The sequence below is a fragment of the Diadema setosum genome, chromosome 3, assembly GCF_964275005.1.
Source record: "Diadema setosum chromosome 3, eeDiaSeto1, whole genome shotgun sequence".
NCBI lineage: Eukaryota > Metazoa > Echinodermata > Echinoidea > Diadematoida > Diadematidae > Diadema > Diadema setosum.
In genome coordinates, this window is record NC_092687.1 from 13,488,682 (window position 1) to 13,515,314 (window position 26,633).

At 38.4% G+C, this 26,633-nt stretch overlaps 1 protein-coding gene and 1 long non-coding RNA gene across 2 annotated transcripts in view; both read right to left on the minus strand.

The window, feature by feature from the left end:
* The window catches only part of LOC140246558 (uncharacterized), a 144,840-nt gene that overhangs the window by 94,162 nt on the left and 24,045 nt on the right, over nt 1-26,633 (minus strand). The window lies entirely within an intron of this gene.
* On the minus strand, nt 7,092-9,853 carry LOC140226504 (uncharacterized). Its single transcript, XR_011900970.1, has 3 exons — nt 9,816-9,853; nt 7,699-7,765; nt 7,092-7,137 (listed from the first exon to the last, which is right to left on the minus strand). It is a non-coding gene; the product is annotated as an uncharacterized lncRNA (long non-coding RNA).

Consider the following 26,633-nt stretch of genomic DNA (forward strand, 5'->3'; position numbering starts at 1 on the left):
AATTCTTTTTTATACCCATTTCATTTTATTTTTTTTTGCCAGTTCCCATACAGTCGTAATAGTTGCCACTCATGCATTTCATACTAAAAATTAAACATATTTCAAGTTCATCTTAATTGTAGCACATGGCATAAGAAGTGTAATGAAATCCATTTTCAGACTTTACCCAAACTCGTACTTTAGTTGTCAATATTAATCCAAATCCATGCTTTTGTTAAAACAACATGAATGATAAACCACATATAATTATGCTCCCGATGAAAAAAACTTACATCAAGAGATAAAAAACATACACTTAAAGATAATAAAAAAGAATGGACATCTCAATAAACTATAAACTGTGTATGCAAATGAAGTAAAACAAAAATATACGGTAATTGGTAGATAACAACTAATTACGTTTTAGTACATACTCGGTAAATTTTCAGAAAAAATGAAAATGTTCAATTGCATCGATAATTTTGCAAGCTAACGTGTTTTACTATTCCTTATGTATATTTAAAAACACATAACGGGACTTTTATCATCCAGTTAACAAAATTGTCAAAGTAAATAAATCATAGAGATCGTTGCCATAGAGTTGGGATACGTCATTCTGCCTAATTACATTGATGAAAGGGTTGAGGCACAGATATTTGTAAGTCAAGATACGTTCTTTTGGCATACTGAAGTGGCTTCGCGGGAGAATGCTTACGCGCCGTAAGTCAGGATACGTTCTTTTGCCTAATTGATATGATGCCGCGTGAGGATTCTCGCACAACGTAAGTAAGGATACGCTCTTTTGGCAAACTAGAATTACTCATCAGCACAGTGCTGTGATTCGGTAAAATGCTGTATCTATTCTAAACATGGCAATTACTCTAAAACGGGAAGTCCTATTTTACTGAAATTTTCCCGAGATATTCTTTATTAATGCCTAAGAAACTTCGCTGCTTCAAAAGTGTTTTGCTCCTATGACGCAAAAATGGGAACCAATTGAATTTTCAAAGTCGCTTTTCTCAGAACATGATATTCTGAGTTACGTTGTTTTGCCTTATTACGGCCGACATCTGAAACATTTCCTTCACTTGTTTTCCCTTTCCTCTACGTTTTTTTTTTTCAAGTTATACTGCAGATGTGAATGTTTCTATTAACATAATCCAACTTGAGTATTTGGAATGAAAACTGAATTAAATAACTCTAGGCCAGGTTTATAGCATCTCACTCATCTCTTTGAAATTTCAGGTTGTTATTGCTCGACTATCGGAGATGTAGACGGGCTTTACTTTGCTATAGAGTTATCTCGTGCCAAAAACGTGGAAGGTATGTACACTGTGTAGCATTAGTTAAGAGCTCTCTCATGACACAGACTGCCAAGTACAGTGTGTTTGAAGGGGATCAGTGTCATTCCGCCTATGAAAAAGCAAAGTTTTATTTTCACCATGGCTGTTCTCTATGCGTAGTAATGGTGCATGAGTCCTATACCATTGATTTTAGATGCGAAATTATGGTTTGCCTTTATGTAGGGGTGTCATTGATTAGGAATTAATGAGACGATTAAGCACCACTTCCACTTCTAACTGCCCCTTTTGAATTTGTGTCGATCACGTGTGATCGTCATAAATTATCATTCACGTATTAGCTTACGTGAGGAGACCTACAGTTATATGGTTAATTAAAGGCGCTGTCTCTTTCTCAGGAACCGTACGTTTTGGCCCGTGAAATTTCAAATAATTAACCTCATAGGATGAGAACCAAGAATAGTTTGTCTTATGCCTTTTTTTTTTTTTATTCAGGCAATGCCATTGTCGTCCAGGTATAAATCACATTATCATGTAAACAGACACACTTGCTCTATATCCTTTTGTTTTGTATCGGAGGCTTCATTGCTTTTACTGCAAGCTTGTATATAGCTGTAAGAGCTCTCTGAACTGGACATATTAAATTACTATAACAAGATTAGAGGGAATCATAATGGTTATGTAAATAAATGTCAAAGGTCATGTTTCAGATGGCCAATGTTAATACCAAGATGGTTATCAAAACACGAAATTGTCATGTTTAATTTGTTCACTGGGTACATGCCCTGTACGTACTCAAAAAGCCTGTAAATCGACTTAGTCGCACACGCAAAGAATTTCTAGCTAGTTTGTGTGACAGAAAAAAAAAATGTGATCCGAATAATGTAGATCAAAAAAAAAAGTAAATATCTCAATATAACTTCAAGGTGCCATATCACATTCTCTTCTTTGTCGATCACAGATGACCGACTTCTGATGACCCCAAGCGTATCACCTAACTCGTCTTCAGTGTGACGAGTTTCATATCTCGTTCATCAGTATATGAGGCTGAATTGTGTTAAATGCCGATGAAAAGTCGACAAACGTGGTACGCACAAAACATCCTAGTTTATCAACATGCTGGGCAATCAAATGAGTGAGTAAAAGGACAGCTGCATCATTTACAGACTTTCGGGGTTGATATGCAAATTGTAAGGAATCTATGCTTGGCAGGATCTGTGGGAGAATGTGCTTATGGAGAAGAAGACGTTCAAAGCATTTCATCACGAGTGAGGTGAGAGATAAAGGTCGGAAGTCGTTAGGTTCAGAAGCCTGGGATGTTTTAGCTGCTGGTATTATTGTCGAGGATTTCCAGCATAGTGGGATATGGTTCTGATTCAAAGATTCTTGAAAAAGTGTTCCATAACAGGAAAATTAGCAGATAATATTCATGTCAACACCAATTCAACTAAATTTCGATTTCATCTGACACGGCAGTTCACAATCTCAGATCGTCACCACCCACGCATGTACGGACACGAAGTAGACTTTTATAGTATAATATCTCACTATGATTTGCAACGCGGTTCTCGTCTACATAAATCATAAGCAGGAGCCACAAGTTTCATATACGAAAGGGCAAAAGGTATATGATTGCTGATATATTAAAAAAGAAATAACAGAAACAAACATACATGCAGTGCATGTGATGGATACAGACACTTATTTTACCTTGTAGTGAAACATTACACACCATTTAAATAAAAACAGCATGTCTGTAGGAGGTCATACTATTCTGTAACATGAATGGTATAATAATTATTGTGAGCTGAATCGACTCCTATCAGCTCACCAGCTGATGTCAATTGTTTGACTTATATGGATCGCTGAAGTACATGTCATGTATAGGGCTATGATATAGGGACTGCAGCCAAGAGATAGTGATCGAGAAAGCTGCAGCGAAACGATTGAAAAAGCTGCGACCTACGAGTCCAACGGGTCACGGTAAATTAATGATCAAAAGGGCTGCAACCAATAGTAAATGAAAGGGGGCACAACCAAAGCCACCGAAGGACCGCGGGAAGGGTGAATTGGGAGAAAGAATAATAAAAAAAAAACCTGTTTCTAAGGATCGCCAATAGACTGTGCATATACAAGTCGGCATGTTCAAAGAAGGTGCTACACGTACAATAGATCTGAGACGTCTCTCCAGAGCGCCCTAAACCTGTTTTGTCCCGAGAAGATTAATTCTTCCGAGATGCATGAATCGATAATGACCCATTGTCATTCCAAACACATATCATAGCTGTGAAAGCTCACACAACTGATGCACATACTGCGTGAGTGGGCAGTGATTTGTCGCATTTTCATTATGTAAATTAAGAAGAACAGGAAGACGAAGATGATAAAATTCCCTTTTTTCACCCAAAATGCCTCCTAAAACTAAAATTGTGTACATTTTTTTTTTTCATATTGTTTATCTGCTTTTATTATCTGTTATTTTCATTTCACTATCACATTCATTTAATTTGCTTAATTCGCCTTGGATATAAGGTTTTACTGCACTTGGAGTGATCACGTATCTCCTGCTCTTTCTACCTGTCTCTATCTTTCTGACTGTTACCTGACATATTTTTTAATATCCATTTTGTCAATCTGTATACCAGTCATCTATCACAGTGGCGGATCGGGTGGGGGGAGAGGGGAATGCACCGGGAGCGCCCCTCCCCCCTTTATTTTTTTTTTTTTTCGTTTTTGCTTAAACAAAGGAAATAAAAAATGGAGGGGTGCGTGTGCCCCCTCCCCTTTATTTTTGTAAAGGCGCCCCCTCTTTAAAGAAGAAATTTATAGGAAATAATATCATATAAATTGACTGTTTTCCATCATTTGATGTTATTTTGATTAATTTCTGACATAAATCATGCAATAAAGTTGTCTCTGCTTTGAATGTAAGAATCTTTATTTTTACCAAATTTGAGCACTGGAATAAGTTCGATGCGGCTTTCTTTTTTTTTTTTTTTTTTTCTGGTGGTGGTTGCGCGCGCCCGGTGGCTGCCCGCCAGCAGAGCTCTTAATTCTTCGCTTATTTCTCCTGTTGTAAGTTTTTCATTGAGTGTGTGTTGTATTCCATCTTTGAATATTTGCCTTCAAGCACTTGCTGAACAAACTGTAGTGATTTTTGTACAGTTTTTGCGCATTTACAGTGGATTGATTTTTCAGTACAGCTACAGTGTATACAGTGCAGACAACCACAGCAATTTTATACTTGCTGTAGGCTTCACGGCCGTAATAAGGCAAAACAACGTAACTCAGAATATCATGTTCTGAGAAAAACGAGTTTGAAAATTCAATTGGTTCCCATTTTTCCGTCATAAGAGTAAAACACTTTTGAAGCAGCGAAGTTTCTTAGGCATTAATAAAGAATATCTCGATAAAATTTCAGTAAAATAGGACTTCCCGTTTTAGAGTAATTGCCATGTTTAGAATAGATACAGCATTTTAGCGAATCACAGCACTGTGCTTATGAGTAATTCTAGTTTGCCAAAAGAGCATATCCTTACTTACGTTGTGCGAGAATCCTCACGCGGCAACATATCAATTAGGCAAAAGAACGTATCCTGACTTACGGCGCGTAAGCATTCTCCCGCGAAGCCACTTTAATATGCCAAAAGAACGTATCTCGACTTACAAATATCTGCGCCTTAACCCTTTCATCAATGTAATTAGGCAGAATGACGTATCCCGACTCAATGGCAACAATCTCTATCATTTGTTTATTTGACAATTTTGTTAACTGGATAATAAAAGTCCCGTTATATGTGTTTAAATATATATTAAGAATAGTAAAACACAGTAGCTTGCAAAATCATCGATGCAAGAGAACATTCTTGTTTTTTTTTTCTGAAAACTTACCGAGTATGTGCTAAAATGTAATTAGTTGTTATCTACCAATTACCTTTCATTTTTGTTTTACTTCATTTGCATATACAGTTTATAGTTTATTGAGATGTCCATTCTTTTTTATTATCTTTAAGTGTATGTTTTTTATCCCTTGATGTAAGATTTTTCATTGGGAACATAATTATATTTGGTTTATCATTCATGTTGTTTTAACAGAAACATGGATTTGGATTAATATCGACAACTAAAGTACGAGTTTGGGTAAAGTCTGTAAAATGGACTGTTTGAGAACTGGCAATAAAATAAAATAAAATGGGTATTAAAAAAATTGTATAGACATCTGTACATACACTTCGTTTCAAAGAGACATACACGCATTTAATGTGTTAATATTGAGACTCCTATTTTAATTTCTATCTTTTCTTTGATTTATTTATTTATACACGTTCCATTGAGATGAAAGGATTTGAACAGAAAGAATGATATTGTGTACTTTGTTTATCGTTATAAGTTGTTAATGTTTGGTTGATAGCATGAATTGTATCCGTAAGGTTAAAACTTCTAATGATAATATGCCTCAATTCTTTGAACAACAACAATAATAACAATGCATGAATCCAGGTTTTAATGTTTTTAGGTGTAACTTGACCACACACACACACACACACACGCACACACACAACCAAGCAAGTACAAAAACACACAAAACACACACACACACACACACCTCAGACTTGTCAGAGTTGCAAACATTCTCTCAGCAGAATAACTTTGAGAAAGACATGACAGAAATGTAGATGCAGAGACTGATTTACATCTTCTGAAAGGTTTATAGGGAAAAATGTGTGTACATCTGTTTCTCAAAGATAACAGCATTACAAAAATCATTCGATTATTTGCAAGTTCTAAAAATATGACATAGATATCTTCGCTTTCTTCTTAAAATTTAAGAGAGAGTTTGGTATGCCATTATGCTTTTATCACATTGAAAGCAAATCAGCAGTAACTAAACATTATCATGATGGTTAATTAGAAATAGAAAAAAAAATGTCATTTACTTCCCGAGTAAAGTTACTAGCTTACATACGTACCACAGTTGAACAAAACCCTGGGAACAAAATTTTCAACAGAACATAATTGTTGTTGTTGTTGTTGTTGTTTTTTCTGGAGATTAGTTATACTATTACCATATCAGACCTTCGCATCAATTTTTACCTTGGAAGATCAGAACATCTACAAATTACAAATTGTGAATAGCACACATAACATTTTTAATCCTTACTGTTGTTGAAGATCAAATGTAGTAAGAAGTAAATACTTGGGTAAAGAACAATTATTAGGCAGCTTAAACGAAGGGAAAATTTGCAACAGTATTCACTTTAAACACATTTCAATAAACGTCTCATCACAACATCGATTTGCTGTGCTGCAATTTACATCTGCGTTGTCTGAGAGCTCCCGGAGGGATTAGGCTCAAAATAAGATATGAAAATTTTGCAGGAAATAAGGTTACTATTTCCCTGGTTTTCTGAAATAAGTTGATATGTTTCAATCGACATGATATTGATTTTGAGGGCAAGCATTTACAACAATATTTGATATGAACAAGTGATAGTTTTACCTAAAGTTGATAGTCATCATTTCAAAGGGCAATAAGCCCTCATATATATTTTTTTTTTCGAAATAGAACCTTTAGTTTCATATCAATATATATATAAAAAAAAATCTTTCTTGTGCCTTCATAACGTGAGAATAGTCAATAACACTTCACAGTTGAGTTTTGCGAGTTCTTAATCTAACTGTGAAAGATTTACCTGATCCTATATAAACAATCCGAGTGTTATTATTTTTCTTCTAGAGTTGACTGATCTAGTGCACAATCCACTCCATCTTTCATGAGATTCTGACGGGCGTGCACAGCTGTTCTGAAATCTGTATAGTTGCTCTTTTCTCTGCTTTCGAACTGCTCAGTAGACCACTGCAGGAAAATGTAAAAGAAATGGAAGAGAATAATTAACACAAAATAAGGCACTCTTTCCGTAAAAGACAGTGAATTTCAACTCTGCTTTAGTTATATCATGTGATTAGATTCTTCATTAGACATGATTGTGTGTAACAAATCCTCTCTCACAGACCCCCTTCCCCTCCAAAAAAAAAAAGCAAAGGAAATGAGAATGAGTATTTAATATCGAAATACACTCACAATATATATATTATTCAACATCATACAAATACCCCTTGAGGATATACAAGGCTGTGTGTTTATTTTTGAGAGAGAATGGTGACTATTTCGTCAGTTTTCATTTCATATTACTTTTTTTTTTTCATTGCTAAGGAATGAACTGTGAAATGTGGTATTCTCAAATTATCAGAGAGTCATCATCATGGATTTTGCCGTCTTTTATTTTTTTTTTTTTCTTTTATGACTTTTCCAAATGCCGGCTTGTGTCGCCAGTGATAATGACAAAGGTGGGATTCATTTCTTCCCCCTTCTTCTACTTTTGTTGTATGAATTAATAGGTGATTATTCAACTTGTACCTTTTATTGTACTTGATACACTGCATTCCTTTTCTGTGCTGGTCTAGGCTGGCGGTTGGTGTGGACACTGAAAAGAGAGACATGCAAATATGTATTTCAACACGAATGTTAATATCATCTAAAGTAGACGATTGGGTCTGAATATTTGAACTTTCCATAGTATTTAAAACCACGTAACTTAAGAATAGATATTTGAATTCCATGAGCTTTTGCCCTCAACATTGTTATGGGGAGGGGTGGAACGTATAACATGTATAGGATCTACCATGGCTACAATGCATTTTCTTTTTATCGAAATGAAAAAAAAAATAAATGTTTTAAAGAATATGTACAGCTGACTAAAATTGCACCAAGAATACAAAAGAAAAAAGAAAAAAGATAAATCAGGCTTCCATAGTTAGCAGGTACAGAGTACCATTTAATATGACTTTATTTTTTTTAGGCTTATTTTAAGTGGAAAAATTCCTGTATGTATGAAAACACCACAATCACATTCTTCATTCTTTCAAGAAATAACAAACAAGATCTAAGACTACTTCAGTACTTGTGTTTAACCAAAGATGTAGCCCAAACATTATTAAATAATGTTTGGCTACATCTTTGGCTAAACACAAGTACTGACAACAAATTTTGTTGTCCTTACTTTTCTTGCTAAAGTAATGATGTTAATGTCATTATTAGAACATATCGTCTTCCATCAGTTCATGTTGCCACTGAAGACTAAATGGAATTCATCAGTATCAAGCTTTATTGTCATTAGCTTGAAGTCGAAACTATTACTGCTTACTATAAAGCTGTTACTTTTTTAGATTTTTAGACGAAAACTGAATTTGAGGTAGAAGACGTCAAGTCGATGATCATAACAGTATATTAGGGTCCACTCAATGTATTTGCGCATAGGTAAATTTCTTTTGAGAGTCACTACTTCTACTAGACCACTAGAGTAAAATATCCCGTTTGCGGCAGTTTAAGCATTGTTAAGGGTTTTTCCAACTTGTAAACAAATCAGGCAAATTATTTTCAACCATTTCATATATCATAGACAAGATTATTAATTAACGCAACTGTTTTCATAAAAGAAATTTACCAATGACCAACGCAGTTTTCATGATTTACCAGGGCAAAACCCGGCACAATTTTCGCCGATAAGGGCGATATGCGACGTAGTATTTCTGCTTGCGGCACGATGTACAATCCCTATGCAATACGCGCGTGCTCCGCGATCTGTAGCTGAACGCCTTCACATGTCTCGCGAACATTGCGTAAGCGCCAATTCCCATTGCGAAAGCACGTGAAAATAGCGGGCGCACATGCATTGGCCGCAAACAAGATCGCAAATCTTGCGGTGTTGTTGATGTCTTTCTCGTGTTTTTCTCATTTTTTTCGATGGTAACATCCACTTTCCGAAAAAAATGGCGGCCCACATCGGCTCGCGAAAGTTCTATTTTACGTGAGGATATGTTTTCAAAATCCATGAACATCGAGAAAATGACAAAAAATCCAGTTTCTTGGACCATTGTTTCTTAACTGTTATGTTAAGAAGTACCGAAAATTTCATTTTGGATGCGATATGTTGTCATTTAGGTGAGAAAATTTCACTTTCGTCAGAGATCGTGCCCATTTTAATGGTTGGTTTTTGTTGATTGCTAGTGTGTTAGTATATGTGTAGTGTGCATACTCAGTGCAGTGCTGTGTTTAGCGGTATATTACCGTGTATGCTCTACCTGCCGCGAACGGCTGCAAGGCCGCATACTGCCGTAGTTACTCTAGTAGTAGTACTACTACAAGTATCCTACATTTACATAACGCGTACATTAGTAGAACCACAACCACAACCACACCAATGAGCCACGTTTTGGCAAGCCCACCGAAAGGAAAGGCTGTCATACTCATAGCTCTAAGTTTGCTCTTTATTTTCATAGCTTGCTGTGTTTTTTGTTTATTTTTTTTTTACTCATCGAGTTCTTAAATCTTAGTAAAAACTATTATCGAAGGTACTGGACCCTACTAGCAAAGCGTACTGTCATCCAGTCTGTACAGCCCAATCGCCGTACTTCGCACGGCGTCTGGTTGGGCTAGATCAAACTTAGACCTGACAAAAAAACCATAAAACTTACCGGTGTTACCGCTGATTTTCTTTGTGGTAGCATTAGCTGTTCAGGAGAATATCCATTCCATGACTGCAAAACAGAACAATGGGCATGACTTCATGGTTCACACTGCAGCAAAGCTTGCCTGCCAGTCAACCAGTCGGTGTAACTCTGCTTAAGCTGTTGTCGCAAGCAAGAAAGCGGTGCGGCAGCAGCGGCGGCACTACAATACACTCACTGCCGCGGCTGAAATGGATCTGCAGCACGTAGCCGTAGCTCTAACACATAGAGTTATGCAGTGCAGCGTGTGTTGTGATGGCCACGATGTTGATACGTTGTTTTGCCGTGCTGACTGTAGCGCGCATGGCCCTGATTTTACACAGCAAAGCGCTGTATGATGACATACGTTCTTTTGGCGTCGCAATTTCCTTCTTTTTTCTTGAGAAACCACCATGAAAAAACAGTGTATGTAAAGATACGTTCATTTGCCGTAACAGCGAAAATGCTTTCTTTGTCATTTCTATACGTATCTCAGGTTACGTTGTTTTGCCTAGCTGGAAACGGCAAAGTTGTGAAAAAGGTGTGTAAGATACGCTTTTTATCTCTGAAATGGTAAACATTTGAGAATTGAGACTTTCACCATTTAAAAGAGCGCATTTTATTTAGGAGCCATATGCTCATAACTCAAAATGCCCAAATTTTGAGTTACGTTCCTTTGCCTTATCACGGCCGTTCACTGCACTTGATTCTGTGTGGTTCACTCTCACTGACACAATGTTACCATTGGCATTGCATTCTTTTGTATTTGTTGCCCTTCTTTTGTGTAATAGCACTCAGCTATCACAGACCTATTGTCGTATGTGTGCTACCCAGCCTGGTATGTCCCATGGCTCTGCCTCTGTACAACCAAAGGGCAAGCACATTGGGAGCCCCATACTGTACTACTCCAATACTGTATCAACTTATCGTGTAAAGTTGCTTATATGTGGGGACATTAACCCGAATCCAGGCCCTTCTGAAGATGTATCTGATTCTATAACTTTTGGCACACGCAATTCTAGGGTTCGATATTCTAGTGAGCTTCTTCACTCATACAACTGTGGCAATAAATCCCCCAAATGGCGTCAAGAAAACAAGGAAATATGGAGGAGTATTCTGTCCCTGGGTATCGGTCGGAGGTCGAAGACACATCGAGGGAAAAGAGGAGGTTATGACAAATTTAGTGACCATCTTAGATTCTGTACAATCAATGCCCGATCCCTTTGTAATAAGTCAACAATTTTTCAAGATTTTATTGTTGATAACAAGTTTGATGTAGTTGCAGTGACTAAGACTTGGCTGACTCCATTAGATGATGCAGCCATCGCAGATCTCACTCCACCCGGTTTTGTATTTCTGCACCAGCCCAGAGCCTCCAGGCGTGGTGGAGGTGTTGGGTTCTTGTACAGGGACAATCTCTCTGTAGTTCTCAATCAATCAGATCACCATTTAAGTTTCGAATCTATGTCAGCCGTGGTCTCTAACAACACTACTAGACCAAGTCTTGAGATTGTAGTTATGTACAGACCACCAGGATATCGTTCTTTTTCATCTTTTATTATGAGTTCTCGGATTTGTTAGATGAAAAGTTGTATAAGTTATCTTCTCTCGTAATCACAGGAGATCTTAATATACACTTAGATAAGCTCTCATCCCAGTACACGCAGAAGTTCAACGACCTCGTCGATGGCCATGGACTCCGCCAGTTGTTGACTACACCTACACATGATCATGGCTATGTTCTCGACGTCATCTTGGTACGGCAATCTGATAGAATGCTATTTTCTAACACACGAGTTATCCCCGGCATCTCTGACCATTCCGCCGTAACCTGCTTGTTTCGTTTTAACAAGCCAGAGAGGAATGATGCTACGTTCTCATCTCGCAACATAAAAGGCATCAACAGGACTGATTTCGCCAACGATGTGTCTGAGAGTAGCATTTTGTCCTTGTCAAGAGCCGACGTTGATGATGCTGTGACCCGCTACAATTCAGAACTCAGCAGGATACTGGACATTCACGCACCAGTCAAGACTCGGAAAGTCAAGTCTCATCAGTACAGTCCCTGGTATGACTCTGGTATCTCTGAAGCAAAGAAAAAGCGGCGGCGACTTGAGAGGAGATGGTGCAACAATTGAAAGCTGCAGACAGACAGAAAGTTGTTCTGTGATCAGAGAGACCGAGTAAACTACCTTGTGTCCAGAGCCAAACGCATCTATCACACCAGACTCATCGAAAACTGCGGAGATGATCATAAGAAGCTTTTTCAACGTCGCCAATCGACTTTTGAACCGCAAACAGTCATCTCCATTGCCTAAACATGTCGATGGCTGTGCCATCGCTGAAACTTTTAGTCAGTTTTTTCATTCGAAAGTTGAAAAAAATCCGAGATAATATCAATTGTAATGTTGTACTACCTGAATCTGAACCTGTCACCTCTTCCACACTGGAAACCTTCCAACATACAACTACTGATGAAATACTTCTCCTTCTTCGTAAATTGCCTCCTAAATCCTGTCCATTGGATCCGCTTCCAACCATTCTCTTAAAGGACTGCGCACCCACGTTTGCCCCGATTATTTCTCAAATTGTTAACCTCAGTATTGAGCAAGCCAGCGTTCCCTTATCTTTGAAGAAAGGTCCTTTACTGAAAAAAAAAAACCTTCATTGGATAAGGAATCACTGACAAGTTATCGTCCTGTATGCAATCTTTCATTTTTGTTCAAGATTTTAGAGAGAGTTGTGTTTTCGAGACTCTCAGACTATATGCTGGAACATGGTCTATTTGATCCTTTACAGTCGGCTTATCGCCCTCACCATAGTGTGGAGACCCTTTTGATGAATGTTTCTAGTTATATTTTAAGGGAAATGGATTCCGGATCCGTCACAGCAATGGTTTTGTTGGATCTGTCTTCGGCCTTCGACACTGTAGATCACAGAATTCTTGTCAATACACTGACAAGTTTGGGTATCCAGGGACAGGCTCTCGAATGGTTTAAATCATACCTATCACACCATTCACAGTGTGTTCTTTTGAATGGTGTCACATCGTCCTCAAAGCCATTAGGCCGTGGTGTACCTCAAGGCTCTGTTGGCGGGCCCACCCTTTTTTCTATCTGTTTGATCGGTCTGCGGAAAATATTTCAAAGTCATTCTGTTCGGTATCATCTATATGCAGACGGCATACAAGTTTTTGTATCTTTTCCACCGCATCAAATCCAAGCATCCCATGCACTGCGCTGTCTAGAAAATTGTATCATTGATATTGATGCTTGGATGAGGTCTAACTCATTTCTTCTAAACCACAGCAAGTGTGAATTTATCCTTTTTGGTTCTAAATCTCACTTGAATAAGTTGGATATCAATTCTATTTCGATTGCAGGTAATGATATCCCTCTGTCAAAGTCATGTCGCAATCTGGGTGTTATGTTTGACTCTCACATGGCTATATCTGATCAAATCACCAACATTTCTAAATCAGTCCGTTATCAATTGCGCAATATTGGTTTTATTCGCAAGTATTTGACTCGCTCTGCCACGGAAAAACTTGTTCATGCACTTATTTCTTCACGCCTTGATTTCGGTAATGGTTTGTTTTTCAATATACCAAACTCACAAATTGCCCAATTACAAAACAGTGCACATCTCTCTATTCCTTTAAGGCAAATACAAAGAAATATTTCTTGGCACAATATCATACGGTACAGTAATCATTAAACATGTACCTCTTATACTCAACAACAAGGCAATATTTGGTCCACCCCCTTTTCCTTTTCTTTTACTTTGCTGCTTGACCCTTCGCCCATATTATAACATATCCAATCATTTTCTTAGAAGTGCTGACCATCAACACTTTCGCGCTTCATCACCTGCACACGCACTCACAGGCACCACTCCTGTTTACCAAGTAATTGTATAAAACTGGATTTACACGCACTTTAACATGGCCCATCTGTATTAGTGTTCAAGTACTACAATAAAAAATGGTAATTTAACTCTGGCTGTCCGTCTGCTCAAGCACGGCTTATAACGGCGGCCCTCTGCATCATATGTATATATTATATATTGTACTGTGAATTAAGTCATTATTGGCCATATAAACATTTTGTATGTTATTTAACGTTTCATTTGTCTTTACATACAAAATATGACATACTATGTAATATGTCAATAATTTTCAGAATTGTATTTGTGTAATTGAACCTGCCTTTGTTATTTTTGTTATTCTGAAAGAAAATATGAAATGCAGAAAATAAAATCTTTTCAAAAAAAAAAAAAAAAAAGCTACAGAATGCCGATGCACGTATTGTTTCTTTGTCAAGTAAACGCAGTCATATCACACCTATCCTGAAGAGTCTTCATTGGTTGCCTGTACAGGAGCGTATTCGGTTTAAGATACTTCTTTTGGTTTATCATGTTATTGAGGGAACAGCTCCTGATTAAAATGTTTGTTTGTTTCGTCAATACCAACCTTCACGAACTCTTCGATCCTCAACTTCAGGTCTCTTCCATATTCCGTTTTCTAGGAAATCTTGGGGGGAACGAGCTTTCGCTCACGCTGGACCAACACTGTGGAAATCACTTCCTCGTGAGCTGAAAGACTCAAGCTCTATAACATCTTTCAGGAGTAATTCAAAATCCTATTTGTTTAGCAGTGTATTTTCAAGACCAGTGCCTTTTGAAGACAGACTTTCATGTCTTTTTTTTTTTTCCTTCTGCTTCTTCATCTTCTTCTATTACGGTGATGTACTTGTATCTTCAGTCTGTTTGCTTTGATGTACAATTGTAAAGTGGAGAACGGCGCTATAGAAATTGTACGTATTATTATTATTATTTAAAGTGCCAAATCTGCGACGTCACTAAATGTGTGTGCAACCCAGTGGGATTCACGTATCTATAGGCAAACTGTGTGCACTTTTCAGGAAATTGGTGTGTAATTTGTTGTCTAGAATAAATCGTCCGCCAAAACTATATATTCACGTCGTGAAATTGTTTGTTTGTGTTCCTTGGAATCATTTTTTACACTCATAAATTTACGGAAAAACAAAGTTGTAAAAGCACAAAACCTATCGTCAGTTCAAGATTCACGATTGTCGTGATCAGCTGTTCCTTCGTACAGCCACAATTTGCTGTTATTATTGACACAACAAATCGATCATTGTGGGGGAATTGCTGATTGCCGATTGCGGAATAGCTGATGTAATCTGACATACTCATGAAGGATGATAACTAAGTCAAAGAGCTGTAATTGACTGGAAATCATTTTTACACCCATAAATTTACGGAAATACGACGTTTGAAAAGCACAAAACCTACCGTAATCAGCTCAAGATTCGCGATTGCCGTGATCAGGTGTACACACAACAGTACCAGCAGAATCGGCAGTGAAGAGGTATTCCATGATGCCGTGATTCCAGCTTGATTCTTCTTCGAAATGGCATGAGGAAGGTTTGTTAGATAAATGTGACCTTCTTTTTCTCTTGTGTGTTCGTTTAAATTCTAATTTCTATCTCAACTTGCTAAAAAACAGTCTAACAAAGCGGGAAACTGCAATATTTCCGTGCTGAGCAGCAGTCACGATACACGTGTTGCATGCAAGCATGCACCGCTGCCGCAGCAATCCCCATAGTATAACACGTAGGTTGCTTGTAAACAAGGGGGTCCTCAGCGCAGTTGACCAATCGTGAACACATATTTCGATCACGTGTCTTGGTAAGCAACAAGGCTGTTTACACGTCTGGGAGACGATTTGCATAAACTTACGCATGTTTCAGACGAATTTATGAATAAAAGTGAGTAGCATGATATCATGCCGTGACCATATTTGGAATAAGCAGAGGTAGAGCTTTTTGTAGGTACCAAATGTGTCAGGGTTCAACGCAGAATATCTAAGACACGATCGCCAAAAGAACAGTCATTTTCGCCGTAAGCGAAGGCGATTTGGTCTTTAGACGTAAGATTTTGGCCAACTTTTGAGATTGACATCCCACTTTTCTCTTCAAAATTCCACATTTTGTAGGTTGTATTTCGAAATGTTGTTGATATCAATCAGAAACTAGAAAATTTCCCCTACAACGTGATACCAAAATGTCAATTTGGTCCCTGAGGTAGGTCATTTTTTTCGGGCTGTAGCGCAAAATCACATTTGCCGAGAAGTTTCGGGTTTTGCCAGAACGGGTCTCATATAGCCGTACGGCAAATCAGCTCATACACATTTGGTGAGTTGACGTCGCTCAAATCCGACGTTTCTTGTAGCGAACGGAGCTACGTGGTCGTGAAAATTGGGTGTTTTTTTCAATCTCAAAAACAGTTTGGTGGTAAAATTACATCGTCTAAAAGATATCCAGTTTTGTTAACTAGCTTCTTAGCTTTCCGTAGATATGAAACTTTTCATATGTCTAGATTCTCTATAAATTTCTGCTTTAAGGAATTCCTGGATCCGTCCCTGTATCAGTCAAACAAAATGTCTAGCAACGTATTTTTTTTCTCAATTTCTTGATTCTTTGACATATGAATCTCGATGATGTATCTCAGGAATAGTTCTGCTTAATTTCGCAGATGCATTTTAGGTGGAATTATTGGCAAACCGGATAACGGCTATTAGACAATGTTATCGTGAATTTTGCATGTATAAGGTTTCTTGATTCCACACATACAAAGCAATGTAACTTTATGCAATCAATCCCTCAGCACATCTTTACAGTAATTGTATTGCACTTTACTGTCACTTCAAATTTCAATATGTTTTTAAAATGAAAATTCCTGTTCAGGTATCATTAGCCTCGTTCGACAGTCATTTCCTTTGTGATTCAGGACCTGTAATAGGAGGACAACTCACTGCCAAGCGGTTACCACCAAGATGTAACTCGACGATTTATCGGAAATAAAAACACCCCGCCTTCTTTTCCACCTCCCCGCCTTCTTTTCCCCCTCCCCCTTCCCGGAAAGAAAAAAGAAAGACTCTGAAAACATTTGTGATCATATTCATGATTACTTACGTAAAAGATTGCAACCTCATTATGAAAACACTACAAGATGAGAAGAGAAGACTATCTTCTATGTATATCTACCTAGCCCCGTCATTCATACTTTGAAAATGGATATTCAGGATCCCTGAGTGTTTGTTGTTGCGTTTTTTGTTTAAAAGTGGCAGCATTGCGGTTACAGATTAAAGCAGTATCTCTATTGCATTAGGCATTACACTTTTTCAGCTTATTGCTGTTCCTTTTGAATTGCTGCGCAGCGTTGTATACTGTTTAAAGCTGCAGTCCTTATTTATCTCAGGAGGTCATGTTGGAGATGATGATGATGATGGTGATGGAGGGAAAGAGAGTAAAGAAGTCGTGAGGAGTGACATAAAATGTGGTTACATCTCGTTATTCCGAGGGTTCATTATTCAGAAGGCTCTTCAGTCCGAAGATTCATTATTCCGAAGGTTCGTTATTCCGAAATTCATGTTCGGATTAACAAATTTTCGGCATAACGAACCTTCGGAATAACGCCACCATTGTTCGGATTAACGAACCCTCTTTCATGTTCGGATTAACGAACCTCTAGGTTTAGGGGATTCGGAATAACGAACAGCACCAATAGATGTTGTTAGGCCTATACTTTCTCATGCCATCATCCCATGGCAGCGTACATGATGTGGTCGTAAATTGGATAAAAGTGGAAAGTACAATGTGTGTTACACTATGTAGAAGTTTGCAGAGTTATAATGACAAAATGTTATGCTTTACTAAAAATCCATCGATTTTTTTTTAAATGATAGAATGATTAATTCTATAAACAAAAACTACCGTGAGAGGTGGTCTCGACGCCTTCAATAGATAGGCACGATATACCTATTTGCTAGTCAGATTTCCAGACCCTCTGCCACCTGGACTCCGCAGCGACGGAATTCGCAGCTTTTGCTGAGGGCAAATCAACCTAGAGCAGATAAGCCGAAAAATTGTGCAAAATTTGACTAAAGCATAAAACTTTCAACAGTGTTAGTACCTGCCATAGGATTCATTTTAAGATCGGAGGTAAGTTTGAATTGACCTCTGATGACCTCAAAAGGTCAATGACCTCAAAATTTCAGAAAATTACTATTTTGCGTCACTGATTAAGGTTAAACAAAGGAATGATTGCAAGTGATTGACAAATTGCCCTACATCGTCGTAAGTAGGCGCTGAATTGATCAGTGTTTTAGTAGTAGCCATGATAAAAAATCATGGGCGTACCTACTCGAGCAGGATTCGAACCTACGACCTCCTGATCACCGCACAGGCGTCATCTCCACTAGACCACCAAGCTTTCGCCCGACAGCAAGTGTTGATTCTAATCCTTATAGCGTGCAGCGGGTACTGCTTTGTTATTCAAATTCATGAATTTCTTCCGTCGAGATGTTTTCATTGCAACTGATTGATAAATTGCCCTGCATCGACGTAAATAAGCGCTGAATTAATCAGTGTTTTTATCATTATGTTCAGACTTTTTATCATGGCTACTACTAAAACACTGATCAATTCAGTGCTTATTTATGTCGATGCAGGGCAATTTGTCAATCGGTTGCAATGAAAACATCTCGACGGAAGAATTTCATGAATTTGAATAACAAAGCAGTACTCACTGCATGCTATAAGGATTAGAATCAACACTTGCTGTCGGGCGAGAGCTCGGTGGTCTAGTAAAGATGACGCCTGTCCGGTGATCAAGAGGTCGTAGGTTCGAATCCTGCTAGAGTAGGTACGCCCACGATATTTTTTTTTTTATCATGTCTACTACTAAAACATCTCTACGGAAGAATTTCATGAATTTGAAAGTGATGATGTACATAAAACTCATTTTTGTTACAGTCGAATTGTCTTTATGTTCCATAGAGCCCTGACAGGTTTCTACCTTTGATCTCTGATGACCTCCAGAGGTCAATGACCTCAAATTATCAATATATTGATATTTTGTGCTATTGGTTGATGATAAACATGATAACGTTGTCCCAGAAATTAATTTGCGTTACAACTGAATCCTTTTCCTTTTCCTCAGATCAAAGGATATTAATTACATGTCTCTGCCTTTGACCTCTGAGGATTGTGACAGGTCAATGACAAAAATTTCAGAATATTGATATTTGATACATATTCATTGGTTAACTAACTATATACGTGATGTTGAATCATGCATTATGCTGTTAACGTTTATTCTACAATAGAAGTGTCTTCTTATTTCACAAAAGATTGGTCATTACCCTGTGTACATGTAACTTTGACATCTAAGGACAATGTGCGGTCAGACTTTTAGAATATCAGAATTTGTGTAGGATTACGTAAATATTGATGTTTGGCTTCACTGGTTTAATCCTAAATTTTTAATCATGTAAAAATTACGCCTTGACGTTATAATCAAAGTATGTATGCATATTCCACAGAGCATTGGTTCATATAGTAACAGGTCTCAGGAATGTGAGCAGTCAATTACTTCAGAAATGATATGTTTACGTGTCGTCAGTGATGACAGTGACCTCAAATATAATATTTATGTTTTGGTTAGTTATGCAGACTAGCTTGCATGAAATTATGTGCAACATCATCTAATTTGCACTAGATAAAATTTTGTACGCTTGAAATATGTAAGGTGGGGGAGAGGAGTACCATGTTTTGGGTTGATGCTTAAGTTTGTGAAAAGGCATATGGCAAAGTCCCTTGAACTGGATGAAAGGGTGACAGATGCTACTACCAGAAAACAACAGGCTCACCTCATCGGGTGTACGTCACATGTCAAACAACCCAAGAGTCGAATACAGCCCATGAGTTACGCAGCCCACGAGTCATACACCCCGTGACCTAAACACTAGATGACAAGGTCCACGAGCTCGACATCAAATAAAATAGGCCCATAACCTGTGCGGTCCGCTGCTCGACACTCGAGGAAAACATATAAGGCCCACGAAATTAGTATTACATCTCTAGCCCATCAGAGAGCTTACTCTATTCAGTGTAGGTCTCGTGGACCTCACTTCCAACTATTTGCTCTAATTGTCTTCTTTATATTCTATACTCCTTAACAATTGGGCCTGGCCAAGAGTGGTGCCCCTATGCCCAAATATTGCTTGTTTCCAATATGGCCGCCATCCGGTTTGCATCCAGTGTGTGAATCAGGCTACGCTGGCAGCGGGTAATATCAATTGCATGATTCGGTTAAAACTCTGCCAGCAAGTGACGATTCAGTGTAACCTCCTGCTGAAATTGGTCTAGATCTATACCCTCGATCTCTTTCAAGACAGGGCAACATCTGTGTCTTCAGTGAAGCACGCGATGGAGCTTACATTGCAGGGATCGGTACAGAGATCTCCTCCACGACTAAGCTGGATAGACACTCTGAGGTCAGACCGGCTCGCCGGTTCTTATACGCCGCGGCGTTTTTATAGGTGCACAGCCACTGTATGCGACCATCAGTCTTCCAATGGCAATATCTAAACAGTTTAGGTGAAGCCAAGTTTGTCGCTATGATACTGGTGAATTGCACATAGAGTACAGGATGCATGAGATAATAGGAAAGCTTCTTTTCGACTCCTTTCTCAGGAAGATGTTCTGAATTATCGGATCGTGCTCAGTCTGCACTGAGTTAGACAGAAAGATCCGTCTGTCCGGAGGACTCTTTTATATTTTGCCATTAACGCTGTCCCCCTTAGACAGAGGGGATCCGTGAAGCCAGACGCAGTCTCCGCGGAACATTCCCCGACGGACAGATACAGACCGATCTTTCGGTCAAGCACTGAGTGGGCTGAACACTATATCAAGTATAGGCCTACGCGGTATGCCAAACTGTAGGACCTTTATGTCCTACAATGCTAGCTCTACAGGCAAATATACGGGGCCATCCCATGAGACCGACACCCACGAGTCATACTGTAACAGCCCATGAGTTCGACAATGAAAAAGGTCCACGAGTAATACAGCCCATAAGTTCGACAAACAACATGGGACTTAATGTGTCGGTCTTGTACCTGGGCCTTGGTGTTTACTAACAAATGTAGTGTCGAATTCATGGGCTGTATGACTCGTAGGCTGTATAATTCGTGGGTCGGTCTCATGACGTGCACCCAAATAATAACATACTCCCCAGCCATGTCCAAGCACCTCAGAATGCTAATGTACCCTAAATGACGTATTACGGCATACCGTTATTATGTACCGCGTTAGATGACGTTATACCTGTAAAACATACCCTTGTGGCGTCACCAGGGGATATGGTACCAAGTACAATAGTTCACCCTTAATGGTATTTTAAATAACTATTTCTCACACTAGTTGGAAAATATCAACAAAATGATACTGTCATGATTTACAATAAGGAATTCACTGAAATAATGAAAGTCAGATTTAATTGTATTTAGTAGTGATCTCTGTTATCATGATATATTGTACTGCCGAATTTACATCCTTAAATTTTGATAATATATAACAAACTAGATGAATTCAAAGCGCACAAATACAACAAAACAAAAATCTACGTCCAATTAATTTCTAAACTGTCTTCAAACCCAATATACTTCAAGAGATTGACAGCTCATATCGGGGTAATTTTTTGCATTTCCCACATTTTGCACTGCTTGACACTTCTCTGTGTGTAATGACATGGGAAAAATGCATGGAAAAATCAAAATACATGTTTATGTATTTTACATGGAATCAGTTCCCGTCTATTGTGTTGGCAGAAATGCATCAATCTTGCAACGTTGTTGTTTATTATTTTCCCTCTCCATCACTAGTGTGCATGTACTTACTACACATGGACGTTCATCGCTAGTTAATCAATAATGCAACTGTTTCTATCAAAAGTGGCACAAAAGCATGTTAAACATGCTTTCCTGCATTGATCTTATCATCACCGCCGACAGCCAGCCTGGATAAAAACATGACATCGCTTTGTTTCTTTTCAAAAGACTGCACTTTCCGTTGGTGCTCTATAAAACATTCAAACCCACCTCCAGCTGAGATATCCGTGGGCGTTGTGGTGTGACCCGGATCTCAACATCTCTGATCCATGAAACGAGACTTCTCATTTCTTTTCTTTTCCCCACTAACAATATGAAACAATCAAAGTATTGTTTCTTTTCAAAAGATAGCGTGCCTATTCATCTGCAGTACGGTTGGTGATTTATACAAGTCACTCCAACCCACCCCCAGCTGAGATATCCGTGGGCGTTGTGGTGTAGAGCGGGATCTTAACATCTCCCATGAAGCGAGACTTTTCTTTTCTTTTCTTTTCCCTACTAAAAATACGTTTAGCAGGAAACATAAAGCATTCGCACATACTGTTTACATTTCCCATCACATGCTTTTAAAGGGGATGGCGAGTAACTGATCAGTGGGAATCAGTGGGAATGCTCGGGATGACTGTTCCAATTCTTGTGGATTCATTTAAAAGTACATTATATATCTTTTGTTGTGTGAAAATTGTTTCCTTCAGAATGATCTCATATTCAAGTAATGTCCAGTCTAATGTTTCCAGGCTAGCATGCTTGTACAGTGACGGGGCATTAAATTGCACAATAAACTGTACAAGCATCAGTGACAGATTCAGAGGGGGCGCTCCGCGCGCCCCCTCTTTGTTTTTGGTTAAAACAAAAGAAATAAAAAGCAAAAATGGGGGATGTGTGCGTTCCCCTTTAATTTTGCAAAGGCGCCTCCCCTTTACGGAATTCCTGGATCTGCCCCTAAGTATGTTTACAAGACTACAGACAGTAGAATGATTCAGTGCTCCATAACAAAATAATCAGACTACTAGTACATCTCTGGAAATGTCTTTGAACCTAAATTAAAGTCATTCCTCTTAAACGATTACTGTAATCTTGTATACATACACGTACTGTCCTACTTAAGTGGGGGGGGGGGGTTCGACAAATTACTCAAATCGGATGTATTGATGTTTTTCTGGGAAAAAAAAATATGGCGTAGAAATCAATCCCATTGAGATATGTCATTGGAATTGCCTGCGCAATATTTGATCATTAAATATCGCATTTGTCACTTGTTACCTTTTGCCAGGAAGGGGGGGGGGGAGGTACAGGTACAGGTACAGGTACAGGTACAGGTACAGGTACAGGTACAGGTACAGGTACAGGTACAGGTACAGGTACAGGTACAGGTACAGGTACAGGTACAGGTACAGGTACAGGTACAGGTACAGGTACAGGTTTGACAGATTTGCCAGTGTATTATACAGTGTAATTGATATAATCTTCCCCGGGGACATGGTGACGTGCACTTCACAATCTAATTTTCCTAAAGAGTGCACCTTAACAGGGCGGCGGAAATTATGTGTGTGTGTGCGTGTGCTCCGGGGCAGTGTTTTGGGCAAGGGTCAATGGTCGATTTTTTTTTCATATGTTTTTTTTTTTTCTGTTTTCGATATGCACCAAACCAGATCAATAAATAGGGCCTACCAGTGCTCTCTAGAACATCATCATGTTAACCATTAATCAATGATGTCAAACATCAATATTCTGATATTTTGAGGTCATTGACCTGTCAAGGTCATCAGGTCATCATATTGGATAGGTCTGTCAGCTTCTCTCTGTACTAGTCGCTGGTTATTTGCTCACATAGACGCCAATCATCACCAAAATTCCAAAACTAGAAGTAATTAGATATTGTTCCACAACACCAAATAGTCCAGGCTAGGCTCCATAGAAAGTGCACCTAACCTTGTTTTTTGATATATACAATGTTTTTTGATGGTTTCTTGTCAATTCAAGGGTGCTGATTCCAAATCCGATTGATGCCACTCGCGTAACCTTGAGCATTTTCGGCAAAATGCAAAAATCCAAAATGGCCGCCAGATATGCTAATTTGTCCATGATAATCCCAGTTATGTCAATTTTATGACCAATTATTCCATCAAAATTTTTTAAATTTTTGTTCCTTGAGTGATTCTACTTGCACATGCAAGAAATTTTTCATTTGAAGAGGTACATTTAGTATTTTAAGCTTATTTTGCAATTCAAAATGGCCGCCACTCCTATACTCATGTACTATATGAATAGCGAAAAATATGCATAGAAATAGAAGACGAATTTTCAGTCACATACCTACGCTTTTGCATATGCAATGCAAATCTGATGAGTGCCACTAGCAAAACAAGCAAGCAAACAGAAAATTTATTGTTTTTATAGGCTTATTATGATTCTTCTTAATACAAAACTTCAAAAAGGATGCCACTCATATACCCCTGCTCAATACGAACAGCAAAGTGTACATGGAAATAAGCAAAATTTCTATATTTTTTTTCTGTCACTCAGGTACACTGTTTGTCAATTTGTGTGCTGATTATAAATCAGAAGGTAGTCAGTAACAAAAGCTGTTTTATTTTTTGATGCAAACATCAAAATTTGCTAGGTCAATCTGAATTTCTCCCTAGGAATTTGGAAAAATCCACCAAAGCTTGAATTGACGCCAACATCAAGGTCGTTTATATGGACATTTGATACTTACTTGCCTTGAGATGTTCAACATCATAATATTCACTTTTATTTACCAAATTAAAAGGCTGAATTCTAGATGATGACACAAATGAAATTTTCAATTACCTGTCATGTTCTACATTATCTAAAAGTTATAGTATACAAACTTTTCAAGCCCCTCATCCGAGAAAGAACATGAGGCAGGGGAAAGTGGAAAACAAGGGACCACCTCACTTCCTGTCGTCAAATCTCTGAAAGGAAAACAATGCCCAAAAGTTTTTCATATTAACCCAGATGAATTATATATGATAGATGATTATTTTACCACCAGTTTGTTTGTTTTTTTCGGAGGAAATGTGTTTGCGTATATGATGTTTAGGGAGACTCTGAGATCTGTACAGTGCTGCCTCATTCTGAAAGCAGTATTATAACAATTTCACACTGCTTGTCTTTAATCTTCAGCACTAGCAGATTCAGGATTGCTCTATGTAACCTGACCAGCTGTGTTACGACTCTGAATGATGGCCTCCTTAATGGTGGCTATAAAGTAACTCCACTAGAGCTCTTTTTAACATACATGGTGACAGAACATTCACTTCTCGCAGGAAGTTTGCAGACGATCTTGCCTTTACGTCTCATAGAAAGTCTTTGGATGACATGAGCCGAGTATTGACCCATCTCAAGACAATAGAGGAGTAATTCACCTTCTTGAGACTTTGCCCCAACCTTTATAAGATTATCATCACACCCATACCTTCCATCTTAGTAACCATCTTGCCAACGCTATGTTCAAGGTAGCCCTCTGTGGCAAGCCTTCCAAGCATAGGCTAAGGAACTCTACCCTCCTCCACTGGCACTCGATTACTCTCCCTCACGCTGGAAGGAAAGGATGGCAAGTGTCACCAGTGCCGTCAACACATACCCTGACCTTCCAAACACGATAGCATGGGGGCATTTCATGAAGCGTTTTGTCTAGATTTTCCTCCCGTAACTTGAAAGCTTTGACCCCAAAACAGGTTGGTGCAGATGCTGGTCTGATGTCATCTCTGATACCACCCAAATTACCTACAACACTGTCTCTGGCCTGGCAACAAAACCATAGGGCTTCAACGGGTGGTGATCAAGCAAGTCTTCATGTCTTCATTCTGTTTCTATGGCAAATAATCGCCCTCTGACCCCTGAGGAAGTGCTGAACATCACCAGATGTGGTTGCAATTAAAGCAATTGCAGGACTAATATGCATCTTTAGCCTGAGAATTCTGCAAATTTGGGGGTGATGTCGCCTGCTGCCAAACATCCAATTAAAGGGTTCTTTAAAGACAATAGAAATGACAGTTTTAGTTTTAAGACAAGACTGTATGAGATCATGATGTCAAAGTGTATATTATCAACACCTGGGAACTGTGAGAGTACTGAAAGAGGTATCTCACATTGCTCCTTGGTTGATGTTTAAGGAGAGTTTGTACGGTATTGCGTTTGGACAGTTTCGTTTATCCTCCGCCAGCTTTTGTTGCTGCTTTAATTGAGAAGAAAATCAAGTTTGCGCGATAATATCAAGGCGGTACTTCTAAATCATATCATATCAAAGTGATGGAGGTTATGATCCATTTCAAACTCGCTTCAGGACTCCTCCTCCCCCCCCCCCCCCACTCCTTGCTGGAAAAAAACAAACTACAATGTAAAGGGTTTTTAGTTGTGTCATCAATGTCCAATGTGTTTTTGTCTGCAACCATGTATCTTTGCACTTACTGTATAGGATTTTTCTGTATTTTGTTAATATGGTTCAAGGGGAATGCATATTAGAAGCTTCGCTTTCTAGCTTCCCCTCGATTTTCAACATTGTTTGATGAATACCATGCATCTAGGCTTCTTAATATATTGTTAGTATTATATTTTATATTCAACCTGCATGTAGAATATGATGGTATATTGATTTCTTGCGAGACGTTTAGTGAACGTGCTATATTCGTTGTTGAGACAAAATGAAATATATAAGAAATTGTGTTCACATTGTAAGGTTTATGAATATTAAATGCTCATATATACATGTAGGCCCTCTATATTGTAAGTGACACCCAACATATTTGTATTACACATGCAACACTTTATGACAGCATAGGTACGGGACTGGAAATACAGAAAATTTGTTCTATATTTCCATGCATATGTTTTGCCATTCACATAGTACATAAGCATAGGAAAGGCGACCATTTTGAATAATAAATGAGCTTTAAATACTGAATAAACCTATATGAAATGAAAATTCTCTTGCAAATGCAGATGGAGTAACTCTAGGAACAGAAATGTACAGTTTGGTGGAATAATTGGTCATATAATGCACATTATTGTGTTTATCACGG